At 41.2% G+C, this 12,905-nt stretch overlaps 1 long non-coding RNA gene across 3 annotated transcripts in view; it reads left to right on the forward strand.

The window, feature by feature from the left end:
• Positions 1-12,905, forward strand: part of LOC118555472 (uncharacterized) — a 182,836-nt gene that overhangs the window by 119,448 nt on the left and 50,483 nt on the right. The window lies entirely within an intron of this gene.

The following is a 12,905-nucleotide window of genomic DNA, read 5'->3' on the forward strand; positions in this document are numbered from 1 at the left end:
CTGCACAGTGAGCTCTAGGGCTGGGATGGCCTTTCAGAGTTGTCCCAAATTGAGGCAAGTGTACCAGGAATTTTGTACTTCCTGATCCTGAGTGAGCTAAAGGAGTTCAGCAGAAGCCAGTCAATATGGCAGCTCTTAGCAGTGGATGGGGGCTGCTGGGGAAGGGTTGCATTTTCAGTGAGGTGACTCCCTGCAGTTGAGGGAAATTCCCAGAGAGGAACCCAGCTGTGAACTCTCAGGAACTACCTCACAGTTGCTGGTGGAATAAATGTCTTGGGTCTTTGAGAGAGAGAGAGGAGGACCACGTGTGTGTGTGGGGAGGGGAGGCTAGTGGCACTGTGTGTGTGTGTGTGTGGCTGGGTGGCACACCATGGCAAACACTAGAGCCACCCTTGAGCCTCTCAGATATACTTCATTTGTCTAGTAAATTTGCCCAGTCTGGGAATAGCTCCTGCAAGATTTTGGATGGCCTCTTTGAGCTAATTAATTAATTAATTTAAAGATCTTATTTATTTGTTGGAGAGAGAGAGCACATGAGCAGGGAGAGCAACAGGCAGAGGGAGAAGCAGACTCCCTGCTGAGCAAGGAACCCAATGCGGGACTCGATACCAGGACCCTGAGATCATGACCTGAGCCGAAGGCAGACGCTTAACGGACTGAGCCACCCAGGTGTCCTGACTCTTTGAGAAAATCTACAAGATTAAGAGGAATGGGACAAACTAGTTCCACTATTACAGCTGGTCTTCAGGCCATAACTGGCACTCATCATCTTTGTCCTCTACTATTGATTTCCTATTTTCCCTTAACATCTGCACCTTTGCCCTCAGTTGGCACCTAAGTCTGGGTGGTCATCAGACCATGACTTCCTGGCCTTATTTATTTGCCATCAAAATTAGGCAGGAGAGTATCAGAAAAGTTCTCCAGTGGGTCAACTGTGTGCCAGGTATATTTTTTCTGCCCCTATTGTAAGATTCCTACTTCCTCCTCATGATCAAGGTCAATTATCCCTACCAGTATAGTGACTCCTTTTCTTGCCTGCTTGTCTCTGGGCACAAGGATCCTGAAGTGACCAGGTGGCAGTTGTAGCCTTAAGCTTTAAGGATATTTTTATTGTGTCCTTAATAAAAACATCCCCACTCTGGGAACCAGAACCTCTAGACCCATAGAGCCTAAAGTTGTGGGATGGAAAACTTGGATTTCTCAAATGGGCCACCAGGAGTGATGGTGAGCAGGGCTAGTCCTGCTTCCATTTCTTGGTCCCCATTTCCATGAACTCTCCCTATCAGGGCACAGCACCGTATAATAGTTGTTGATTTAAGATGTTTATCTCGTCCTGAAGGATGGTGTCCCATTCTTGCTGGTATCATCGTCAAGTGAGCACTTCCGCTGTGCCCTCAAAAAACCGTTTCATTGCTTTTCAGGTCTACAGAGTCTGTGTGTTGTGATATTTCATAGGACCACTGGATCCTTTGTTTGTATATCTACTGCCACACTTCATTTTCTGTAAAGTAGGTCCCTTAGTCAGAGGTGACAGTAAGTGACATAATAAGTAACATATTAAGTGGATGTCAGTAGATTAAACATCTGTAGTCAAGCTGGCCAAAGCCTTGCAAGCAATATATATGTTGGCTTCAGTCACTAAGAATTGCTACCCCATCCAGGGTGAAAGTGATCCATTTTGATCAATTCACCACCAAGTGGCTGGTTGGTCTTGATGAAAGATGATGCCATGTAAGGGGCTCGACACTGGTCTTTGTGAATGTTGAGTTGGACATTTGGCAGTGACAAATAAGTTGGCTTTGGTGAGTGGGAGCCCATACTTTAGGGCCTATGCATGCCTTCTATTCCTGTCACAATGGCTATCCCATTCGTCAACCCATCACACCAGGATTAGGGTGACTAGTGATAGTGGCTGGCTGACATCGACTGGCCTAGTTGTTATGTTTAGTTGATTATTTAGTTGGCTATTTATTCCGTGGAGGTTACTCTCTGATGGGCATTAACATACTATAAAAAGATTTTCATATTCCATGCCCTCTCCTAGAGATTCACGTTTCTCAATTTCCTTGTCTCTAATCTTCTCAACTTCTTCATTCTAGGTCCCTGTCTAGCCAAGCCATTCACCACTACTCATGGGTCTAGGTATATTCTAACCTCAGATGACTTTTCTTTACATATACAATTTATGATCACATGTGCCAACTACAGCTTTGCCTATGGGAAGGATTTCTCCTTATTGCTGAAGGCCACCAGTTAATGGAACTGTATAGTTCATCAGGAGTACATTTGTAGCTTGCACGTACATATGGAGCCATCCATAAACCAAGTTTGGCTTTTTCTCACCTCCATCAGGTGGTCATAAGGTGCCTCTCATGTGGTCATAGATGTGAGCTGAAGGCAAATGCAACAGTAGTGGATGACATGGGTTTCTAGGCCATCTGCTTTTACAGTTTATACCGTCTGACTCTGCTCATATCTGATGCTGCGTGTCCTACTTCCATCTTACAATCGATGGCTTTTGTGCCTGATCAAACTTTTATGACTTGGGGGTCTAATAAAACCCTCATGATGGGTAGGTCTGGCTGCATGGCCACATGATGTCTTACGGTCAATGCTCCATCTCTCCCAGGGTCCAATAGCATGCAAGGAACTCTTTTTTGAATGGTATTTAGTTCTTTGGTATAGATGGCATACCCTTGCTTCAGAAACCTAGGTTTCTACATCCTGATTCTTCTTCTAGGGTTTGCCATATACTCTGCACAACACATTTTGATACCATAAGATCCAACAGGTTGTATAGAACAAGTGGCAGGCTTCTTGTACCTCAGTCTGAACCTGCTGCAGGTCATTTCCTTCTCTGTGCCCCACTCAAAGCTGTGTGATTTATGCTGTGGCTTTCTAATTTCTACATCAGCAAGTTTAAACCACTCTGTTTGCTACATTTTAGATGACCCACCTGCCTCAAATTATTACTGATCAACATCCCTAGTCTCTCATCGGCTGGCCTCATGCCATCTAACACTACTCTCTCCCCTTAGTTGAAGGCCTTTGCTCATTGTGTTTCTCTTGTCAGACTTACCCTTTCTTTAGCTTTATCCAATTTCTCACTTTTCTACATAAAACCCTACCTTCACTATGAAGACTTCTTGACTTTTTCTGACAAGTCATGTCTCTCTTTTCAGCAATCCTAGGGTATCTAGAGGCACATCAATGCAAGTTGACACTAACATACCTATTATTGCATAATGCTTGCCCCGTGCTTCATGTTCATTAACTGTTTTTACCCTAAAATTAAGAGCTCTTAGGTAAGGGGTCCAAATCTTCTTATATTTTTGGTAGGCACACAACTAGTACTCTTGATGAATACTAGCTGATGGAGCTATTCTCTCCTTATCCCTCAGCCAAAACCATCTAGGCTAGTAGCACCACCTGATATATACTCCGAGGGCTGAGGATACACTGGAATCCACACTTATCTTCTCTATACCAAATCCAGAAAGACTCTATACATTGACAAACTTATCAACATTTATGTAAGCTCATGAATTGTTAGTTGTCCCATCAAATTGTTTCAATTTGGAAATTTTGCCTTCTTGCTTGGCACAGTAGCCTGATCATGCCACCAATGTGCTTCACTTAGGAAGCCTGTTAGATCCTGCCTGGTTCTCAGCCTCTTCCTCTCATGTCAAGTGTCCTAGACACCATTTACTAGGCACGTCCTTCTCCCAAACTCTAGGTCAAATCTTAAGTTTACCCATAAAAGATTAAAGGAACTACAGCAGTTGTTGTGATTCAAATGCCCCAGACTGTGGGCTAGAAAGCTAAATAGTTGACCTTGGCCTTATTTCAGAGATGTTTGGGTCTGAGAGCAGGATCCTCTTGTGCTCCCTATCTCAGAAATGCAACCAATACTCCAAGATCTGTCTTATTGAGTGAGGGTTTACATCACCTTGCACACTTCCCAGATTCTCCCCGCCTCTCTGGGCCTCCTGGTGTTGACCTCAACTGGATTTACCCAGTAAAGTAACCCTTTTTAAGTCATATGAAGTCTCTTGACACCAGTTTTTGCCTAATTTTCACCTACTACCTGTTGGATTCAATTTCTTTCAAGCCTGTTGTAGAATCTGGCCTTTTGCCTACTCTAATATTGAAGTGGGGTTTGTCCTGAACTTCATCCTTCTCAGGTTGCCCTGGGCTTTTATATAATTGAACCATATCCTAGGACATGATAAGAGCAAGTGTCATCAAATTCAGATGGTTCAACAAGAGGTGCATTAGCAACTTGACAACTAAGACCAGACCTGAAGAGAGAGGACAAGCAGGGAGAGTTGAAGGCTGTGGCTGAACCCTAGGAGAGCAGCACAATGAAGAGGCAGTGTGACAGGCAAGATGGCAAACCAGGAGCAGTTCAAATGGGGACTAAACTCAAACCAGGTGTCAGGGCATGGTGTCACAGAAGTACAGGTGGAGGCAGAAGATTCCTAAAACTACATTAATGCTGATGTTATGGCAAGTGCTAGGTGAGTGTAGGGTCGAGTCAGAACTCAGAAAGAAAATGGAGGCATGAACCCAGTTATGTAGTCCAGGCCAGTATTGTAGAGAGTGCCTTAGTGAGCACTCAGGTTCCCAGGACTCTTGCCAAGACTTCAGATACTGTATCCCCACTGTCTGAAAGGCTGAGATGCTGAGATGCTTTCTTTTCTGGTAAGGCAGTTAGGATAGACTATGGAAAGAAACAACCACAAACTCTCCATGGTTAAAATAACAAAGGTTGATTTCCTGCTTACCTTATCATCAAGAGGTGGTGGCTTAGGGCAGCTCTGCTCTGTGCTCTGTGAAGTGATAGACATCACTTCAGATCCCAGGCTGATGGGGTGCCATCCTTCCTGAGGGAAGGATGATGAGCCTCATTTGGAGGCTCAGGTTTGTCTCTGAGTTTGTCACTGTCAAGTCTAGAGAATTAAATATAAGCAATCAAATGTTTTGGACTCATGATCACATTTCATTGGCCTGAATGACTCACATGGGCATACTTCAAAGGGTAGGACTCTGTAATCTTCCTATACCTGGAAGTAGAGGAGAATGGGAGGTTGGAACACTAGCAATGCCTATCGAATTGAGTCAGAATCAACTTATAAATTGGACTTCGCTATGGCTGTGAATTGTATATATATGCTTGGTGGAAGGCTGGGGGACACTTCATTGTTGTCTCATACTGGGAAGAGTAGAATAGAGGGGAAGAACAGGTTAGCTGTATAAAATCCACAGAGTTAAAAATCCTCTATAAAGTAAAATATATTCTGAAATATAGGCACAGTTTGTAGTCTGGAACCATGATTCATCTTTGGATGGGCCAGCTCTACTTCTGGGCATGTATCTTCTCATCCATTGCTCTTAGTGAATAAGGACAATATAAACTAAACCCAGCCATCAGAATTGGCTATTATTCTCCAGAGGAGGAGATGTTTCTACAATGAACTGTCCATGCTCTATCTCTACCTGTTCTCATTATGTAAATCACATTATATGTAAGCTAGGTGGCCCTGCCTAGGGTGGTGGCCCATGGCAGAGATAAGCCCCATAACTGGTCTGGAAACTGAGCCATCTTCTTTGGTTTTATTAGCACCATGCGTTGACTGACCAACACACTCTTTGTATCCCGAGAACTTACTGAAATCGTTTCAGCTTTAAAAAAAAAAGGAATACAACTAATTGGATGTCATTCAACTAATTTAAAAAAAATCTTTAAAAAGTATATACATACACAGACTCGTGCACACAGAGACACATACACAAATTTGCTACCTTCAAGGAAGTTGTACTTCACAGTTTAAGAACCACTTTGAATAACCTCTATACTACCAGAGAGTAACAAGAGTCATTTCAATTGTAAAATCCATTGTGGAAATATCTCTGCCATAGACCCCTCAACTCTGTTCGTAGGCAGAGCTTCAAGTGTCAGGACTGACAGTGTGGAAGGGTTTCAAAGAGGAGTCTAGGGATGGGGGATCACAACTGCAGAAGATTCAAGTTGGATCTGACGCGAGCATCTTTGTGAGAAGCACACTCCAGCACTCTAGCAGATCCGTCCCAGGATGATGCTCCCAAAGCCTTCATCACCTTCCAGCCTGAAAACCACCCTGACAGCAATTCTTGCTAGACACAGCCATGCAAGGAAGGAATATTCTTAGAAATTGCTTGTGGATGTTCATACTGTGTTTATTTGACTGGAGAAATAGTGTCTTCTTAACAACCAGCAGTTGTGAGCTTTTCGTGGCTCCAGGTGAAGAGGTGACTTCCGTCTTTGATTCAGTGTTCATAATTGGGCTGTCTGTTAGCAGAAGTGGTAAGAAAACAATGCTAATGAGGTCAAGGGTTCAGCGCCCACGTGGGTCAGTTAGCTTTCCTTTGTTCTTTGGCCAAAAGTCTGCACAGGCTTACCTTGTTTTATTTCTTCACTTCATCACACCTCGCAGATATTGTGGGGTTTCTTTGGGGTTTTTGTTTTTGTTTTACAAATTGAAGGTTCAAGGCTTCAGTGGAGGAAGTGACTGCAGACGTGGTGGAAATAGCAAGAGAACTAGAATTGGAAGTGGAGCCTGAAGTTGGGACTGAATTGTAGTCTCATTGTAATCTCATGATCAACCTTGAACAGATGAGTAGTTGCTTCTTATGGATGAGCAAAGAAAGCAGTTTCTCGAGTTGGAACCTACTCCTGGTAAAGATTCTGTGAAGATTGTTGAAATGACAGCAAAGGATTTAGACTATCATATAAATTTAGTTGATAAAGCAGCAGCAGAAGGGTTGGAGAGGACTGACTCCAATTTTGAAAGACGTTCTACTGTGAGTAAAATGCTATCAGAAAGCATTATATGTGGCAGAGAAATCATTCGTGAGAGGAAGAGTCAATGGATGAAGCAAACTTCATTGTTGTCTTATATTAAGAAATTGCCACAGCCACCCCAGCCTTCAGCAGCCACCACCCTGACTGGTCAGCAGCCATCGACCTCAAGGCAAGACCATCCACATGCAAAAAGATTATGACTTGCTGAAAGTTCGGATGATGGTTACCTTTTTTAGCAATACAGTATTTTTTAATTAAGGTACACACAGTTTTTTAGACATGATGCTGTTGTATACTTACCAGACTACAGGATAGTATAACCAAAAAAATCATTTGACTCACTTTACTGTGTTATTCGCTTTATTGAGATGGTGTAGAACCAACTCCGCAATATCTCCGAGGTTTGCGCATAGCCTCTGTGTCCAGCGACTATGAAGACAATAGCGATTGGGAGAGAGTAAGGGAAGGTAGATCACTCTTTAATCTTAGACCTCCTGCAATGAAGAACAACTCTAAGTTCATGTCGTTTTGCAGCAAAGTCACCTTCAGGGTTGGAGGACTGCCCATTAAGAAGCAGTAAGGAAAATGAAAGGTATAGTTCCCCGGTGGTGTTACGGAGTCTGAAGCTACAGGATTAATGCTTACAGCTAGAGCATCAGCTTGGTCATTTACGCCAATTAAATGAAATCAGCAGCGGACATATTATTATTTACAGCCAATTTTCCATTTATTAGCCAAAGTTTAAAAAATTTCTAGACATTTGTGTATGGAGTTAAAGCAGATTGGTATGAGTTTCATGTCTTCTTTTTTTTTTTCTCAGTCACTATCAATTGGAGATTCAAATGAATGATGACATGCTCATAGATAGCTGGAAAGAGAAGGCCTGAATATTCCCACAAGTAGGGCTCAGCCTTGGAGTGACTTAGATCTGGCTTCGTAATCACAATTCATGGTTCCCCCCGCTATGCACAGTTTTCTCAGAATTACTTCTGTAATACTATGTGGCAACATAAATCAGAGTAGGCATTAACCAAGAATGGTGGAAAAACTATGGGCTTCTAAGTTGATCTTAGGACTCCTTAGCTCTGTGTGTGTGTGTGTGTGTGTGTGTATGTGCACCTGCATATTTGGGAAAGCTAATTAATTGCTTTGAGCCTCAGTTTCCTTGCTTGTAAAATGGGGATATTAATGTTTATCTCATAGGGCTGTTGGAAGAATTATATGATAGAATATATAGTCCACTGTGGTAACTGGCAAATTGCAAGTGTTTTCCTTAATGACAAGAATTCTTATTATCAACATTGCATATATTTATTTTAATTGTTTGGCAAATTTCCCCCACTTTATTGCAAAACCAAATGTGTAGAGCATCCATTACTAATACCTCCTTAGCAAATGCTGCTGATTGCCTTCCCATGTCCTTCAGCCCACCTGCATTCACTACCAGCCATGATAGACAGTCGACACCTTCCCACCTCAGGGATCTGGGTCTTTCCTCTTCTTTGCCTGAGGGCTTTCAAAGGCACTTACAAAACCTAGAAGCCTAAGAGTCTGTGCTCCTAGGGGCAACCCTAATCTCAACCAAATGAAAGATACCTGCCGTTAGAGTGATTCTGAGACATATTCCATATGGCTTCTCAGAAGATGCTCAGCAGGACTGACCTGAAGCTGTCCACAGTGCAAACCCTCACATTAATGCCCTTTTTTGGTTTTTACTTTTCTCCTTTCTCTGTCTCACTGTTCCCATTTCTTCACTTGTGATTCCTGGATTCACTTTGCAAATAAATTCCTAACCCCCAGTTGCTTCTCTCAGGGTTTTCTTTTTTTTGGATAACTCAAACTTGAACACATACTTCATGAGGTTTTTATTTTTATTTTTAAATTTATACACAGTACACTTTATTTTTTGGTGTGCAGTTCTATGAGTTTTAACAATGTATATGTTTGTGTATGTACCACCACAATTAGGATACAGAACAGTGTCCTCACCCTAAAAATTCCCTCCTACTGCCCCTTTAAAGTGAAACCATCCCCCACCCTAACCCATGGCAACAATCCCATATAGGTTTCCTTTCTCAGAATGTCATGCTGGGGGCTACCTTTTACAACTGGCTTCTTTCCTCAACATAATGCCTTTGGGATTCTTCCATGGTGCATGTGTTTCATTAGGTTATTCCTTTTCGTGGCTGAGTAGTATTCCATTGTATGGATGTATGACAGCTTGTCACTTAATTTGTTGAAGTACATTTGGATTGTTTCAGTTTTCTAAGATTATGAATAATGCTGCTCTAAATATTCACATGGGTTTTCATTTCTCTAGGGTAGATACCTAGGAGTGGATTTGTTGAGTCACATGGTAAGCGTATGTTTCACTTTATAAGAAACTACCAAATTTTTCCAGAATGGCTGTACAATTTTGCACTCCCACCAGCAGTCTGTGAGAGTTCTACTTACTCCACATTTTTGCTTGCACTTGGGATAGTCATTATTTTTTTATTTTAACCATTCGCATAGAGATGTAGTGGAATTTCTTTGTGCTTTTAATTTGCATTTCCTTAGTGGCTAATGATGTTGAACACTTTTTTTTCATGTGCTTATTTGCCATAATATTTCTTCTTTGGTGAACTGTCTATTTAAATCTTTTGCTTACTTTTTTGGGTGATTTACTTTCTTACTGTTGAGTTTTGAGAGCTCTTTATATATTCTGGATACAAGTTCTTTATCACATATGTAGTTTATAGATAATTTTCTCCCAGTCTGCACCTTGCTTTTTCATTATCTTAATCACAGGGTTTTATACATGTAGTTCTTTGAAGGTGAAATAAACATGCTACATACATGTCAATTTGGACATGTAATATAGAGAAGTTGGACTTGGCATTCAGACACACTGGGGTTTGAATCCTGGGTAAGTTGCCCACTAATTGCTTTGCCATGAACTGTCCTATGAGTTTCCTCATCTGTAAATGAAATAATGGTCGGGAGCTTAGCCCCAGGCCGGAACATTGTGAACATCCTGGAACTGTGAAGACTCTGTTCATAACATGACATTCTTTTTCTTCTTTTAGCCTTTGCATAAACTTTTTTTTTTCTAGCTAGGATGACTCCTATTCCGGGGGTTTTGCTTGACACACCCAGTAGGGGCCAGACACCCCTTCCTGGTGCTCCCACCACCCTTTAACCACCTTCCGTCACTGTGTTTTAAGCACAATGAGATGTGAGCAGTGCGAGGGCCAGGCTAATGTCTTTCTCCTCAAAAAATAATTCCAGGTTGTGTTTGATGAATGAATGAATAAATGAACAAATTCATCTTATCCTTTGTCTGGGAGTTCCCAGTAGACATTCCTCGTAGTATTGCCAAATTCATTCCCTTTAAGACAGCCTTAAACACCCCACATGGATGTCTGTGACTTACACCAGGACGCTGCGCGCGCCAAACACTGTATCTTTGACAAGTTGGTTGCCGGATGGAGAAACTTGAATGCTCTGCATCTATTTACTTTTACCACATGCCATAAAAATTAAAAATACATTGTACCACAAGTGCGGTATTTAGTGTTTCACTTTAATTACATTCAAGTGTGTTGCTAAATAGTCTTGAGAAAACCTTAATGACCAGCTGTTCTACCCTTTTCCCATATGTCAGAAATGGTTTCTGAAATCACATTCTGGGACAGTAAGGTTGTATAATTAGACAGTGTATAGTTAACACTTCTAGATTTTCCCCTTAAACTGTGGACCCTTTATGCTAACATATTGCGTGATTCTGCTGGTTTGGCGCGATGCAATTAAATGACGTGCCAAACAGCGATGGAGATCTGCAAACTCCATCAGAATTGTTATCATTGCATCATTATTTCTTCATATCTTTTTCATCGTCGGGATGGCATGCTTTTGTGTGTGTGTGTGTGTGTTATGCAATATTCAGCATGTTTGGCTGACGAATAAACTTAGTAAAGAGGGCTGTAAATTTTTAATATTCCCTTCATAATGCCATTTATCTTACTAGAATTAGATGTAAGAGTGGCTTTTGCATCCTTTCGAACAAAGAGCTATCGCTCAAACACATAGCAACCATTTAAGGAAACAAAACAAAACTAAAACTCCCCCAGGTCGTAAGAGAAGCCAATATTTTTCTGTCGCTTCTGGTGAGGAAATGGGGATCTTATGTACCCCCAAACTGGATTTGGGAGATAGAAGAGGTTGAATTAAGACAATTGGTTATTGTGAAAATAAGTCATTACTTACTTGCAGTTGCTTGACTCTGAGCTTAATGAGTTTTTTTGAAATCATAGTAATATTTTATTTGATTAAATTTGGCTAATTCTTTGATTTTTTGAGTTTAGACAGGAGACTGAAATAGAAATGCAAAGTAAGGAAATGGAAAAATTCTATCAACTAATAATATTCTTTGGCTCCCCTTCTTCTCCCCTAAAGAAAATGCCCTTTACATTGTCCCAAATCACAAGTCAGAAGTAACTCTGATTTCTGATTGAGAGTTGCCCAGATAAATACATTAAGACCAAGTCCCAGCTGAAGCTTCCTTGAGTCCTTAAGTATCACATTCATTTTTTTAAAAAGGCTAAGAGAGATCTTTGCTGTTTTAAGACCAATCTCCAACATTTTTTTCCTTCTAAGCCTGAATTTCCAAAGACTTATTTAGATGTAAGCACTGACAGCCATAAGCATGTTTTAAATCTTGCTTTGTATCCTTAGTTATAATGTTGTTCAATTAATATTCAGAATAATGGAAGTGATGTGCCGTTTTGAAAACGACTTGAATACAATCCAATGCTTTGGGAAACTGACTCTCGAGAGGATTAATCAGCATTTAAAACTTGCATTAATAAAAATCTGATCTTCCCCCATGTGGCACACATAATACTTTTCGTTTTTAAACATTTAGTTTAATAATACGGCATCCTTTGTCCTGATTTTTAAAGGGATTTTAAAATTGAGCTCCTTCAGATCCATTCTGCCTTGACCCTTGTACATAATTAGACACTTGCAATTTAAAAATATAAGGATGCTCTTTTGCATGGTGCACTAAACTGGATTTCCATTATTGAAGAGAAGGGCAATAATGGATGACAACTTTGTACTTAACATTTCAGTTTTTTCCCTCTCTTTATATCCAAAGAGTTTTCAATCTTTCTTTAAAGCTCAATTATCCAAACCCAGTCCTCATGAGAAAAAGAGCTAAAAACTATCTTTAAATAATGAAAAATTAGCACTCGTAATAGGATCTTTTGCTGGAAATGGTATATGTCAAACAATATTGATAATTAGTGGTCTCTTTTTATTTGTTTTTAAATAAGCATAAATAACACTGAGTTATTTACATTTAAACAAGGATTTGGATTCTAAATTTAAAATAAAATGACATGATGGAGAGTGAACTGGGACACAGCGGACTAAGGGCTCTGTTTGGCTTCTAGCTAAATGGGAATGAAATCAATTTTAGAAACAGGGAAGAAAGATGATTGTGAAAGCAGAATAGGGGGGAAAAAAAAAACAACTGCTGTTTCATCCTCATCGGGTAATTGGTTGCTTTATGACCAGAAATCAAGTCAAGTGAGCGCGTGCTTCTGTAGGTTTTCTCTCTCTCCTTAGACCAGCGGCTTGCTCTCTGGCCCAGGGCCAGCTGCTTTTCCTCTGCTGAGACCCTGTCTGACACGGCTGACCAGAGGGAGAGAGAAAGGTCTTTGTGGTGCTAAAGGTGGCCCGGAAGGATTTTATTCTTCCCCTTGCATGATTTTAGAAAAATCTCGGAGCTTCTATGATGAAGCAGTGGACACCGTAGAGCAAATTCTTACCACTGCTGGGCCTTATTAGGTTTTTATAGCAGGCACAGCAAATGGTCAGTAAATGCTTATTGAAAGAATCTCTTTAAAAGCCCTGATTAAGTGCCTGCCGGCCTGCTGTGGGTGGACCAGTTTCCGCTCTGGAGAGTTTTGCTCACCTGGCCACCTTTCCAACAGAGGGGGCACTGCTTTTCCTTGAGCAGCAGGCTCCTTTGGTCTTCTTCAAGTCCTGTAACTGCTCTGAGATGGGGAGTAGG

Source organism: Halichoerus grypus, chromosome 7 (genome assembly GCF_964656455.1).
Source record: "Halichoerus grypus chromosome 7, mHalGry1.hap1.1, whole genome shotgun sequence".
In the NCBI taxonomy this organism is placed as follows: domain Eukaryota; kingdom Metazoa; phylum Chordata; class Mammalia; order Carnivora; family Phocidae; genus Halichoerus; species Halichoerus grypus.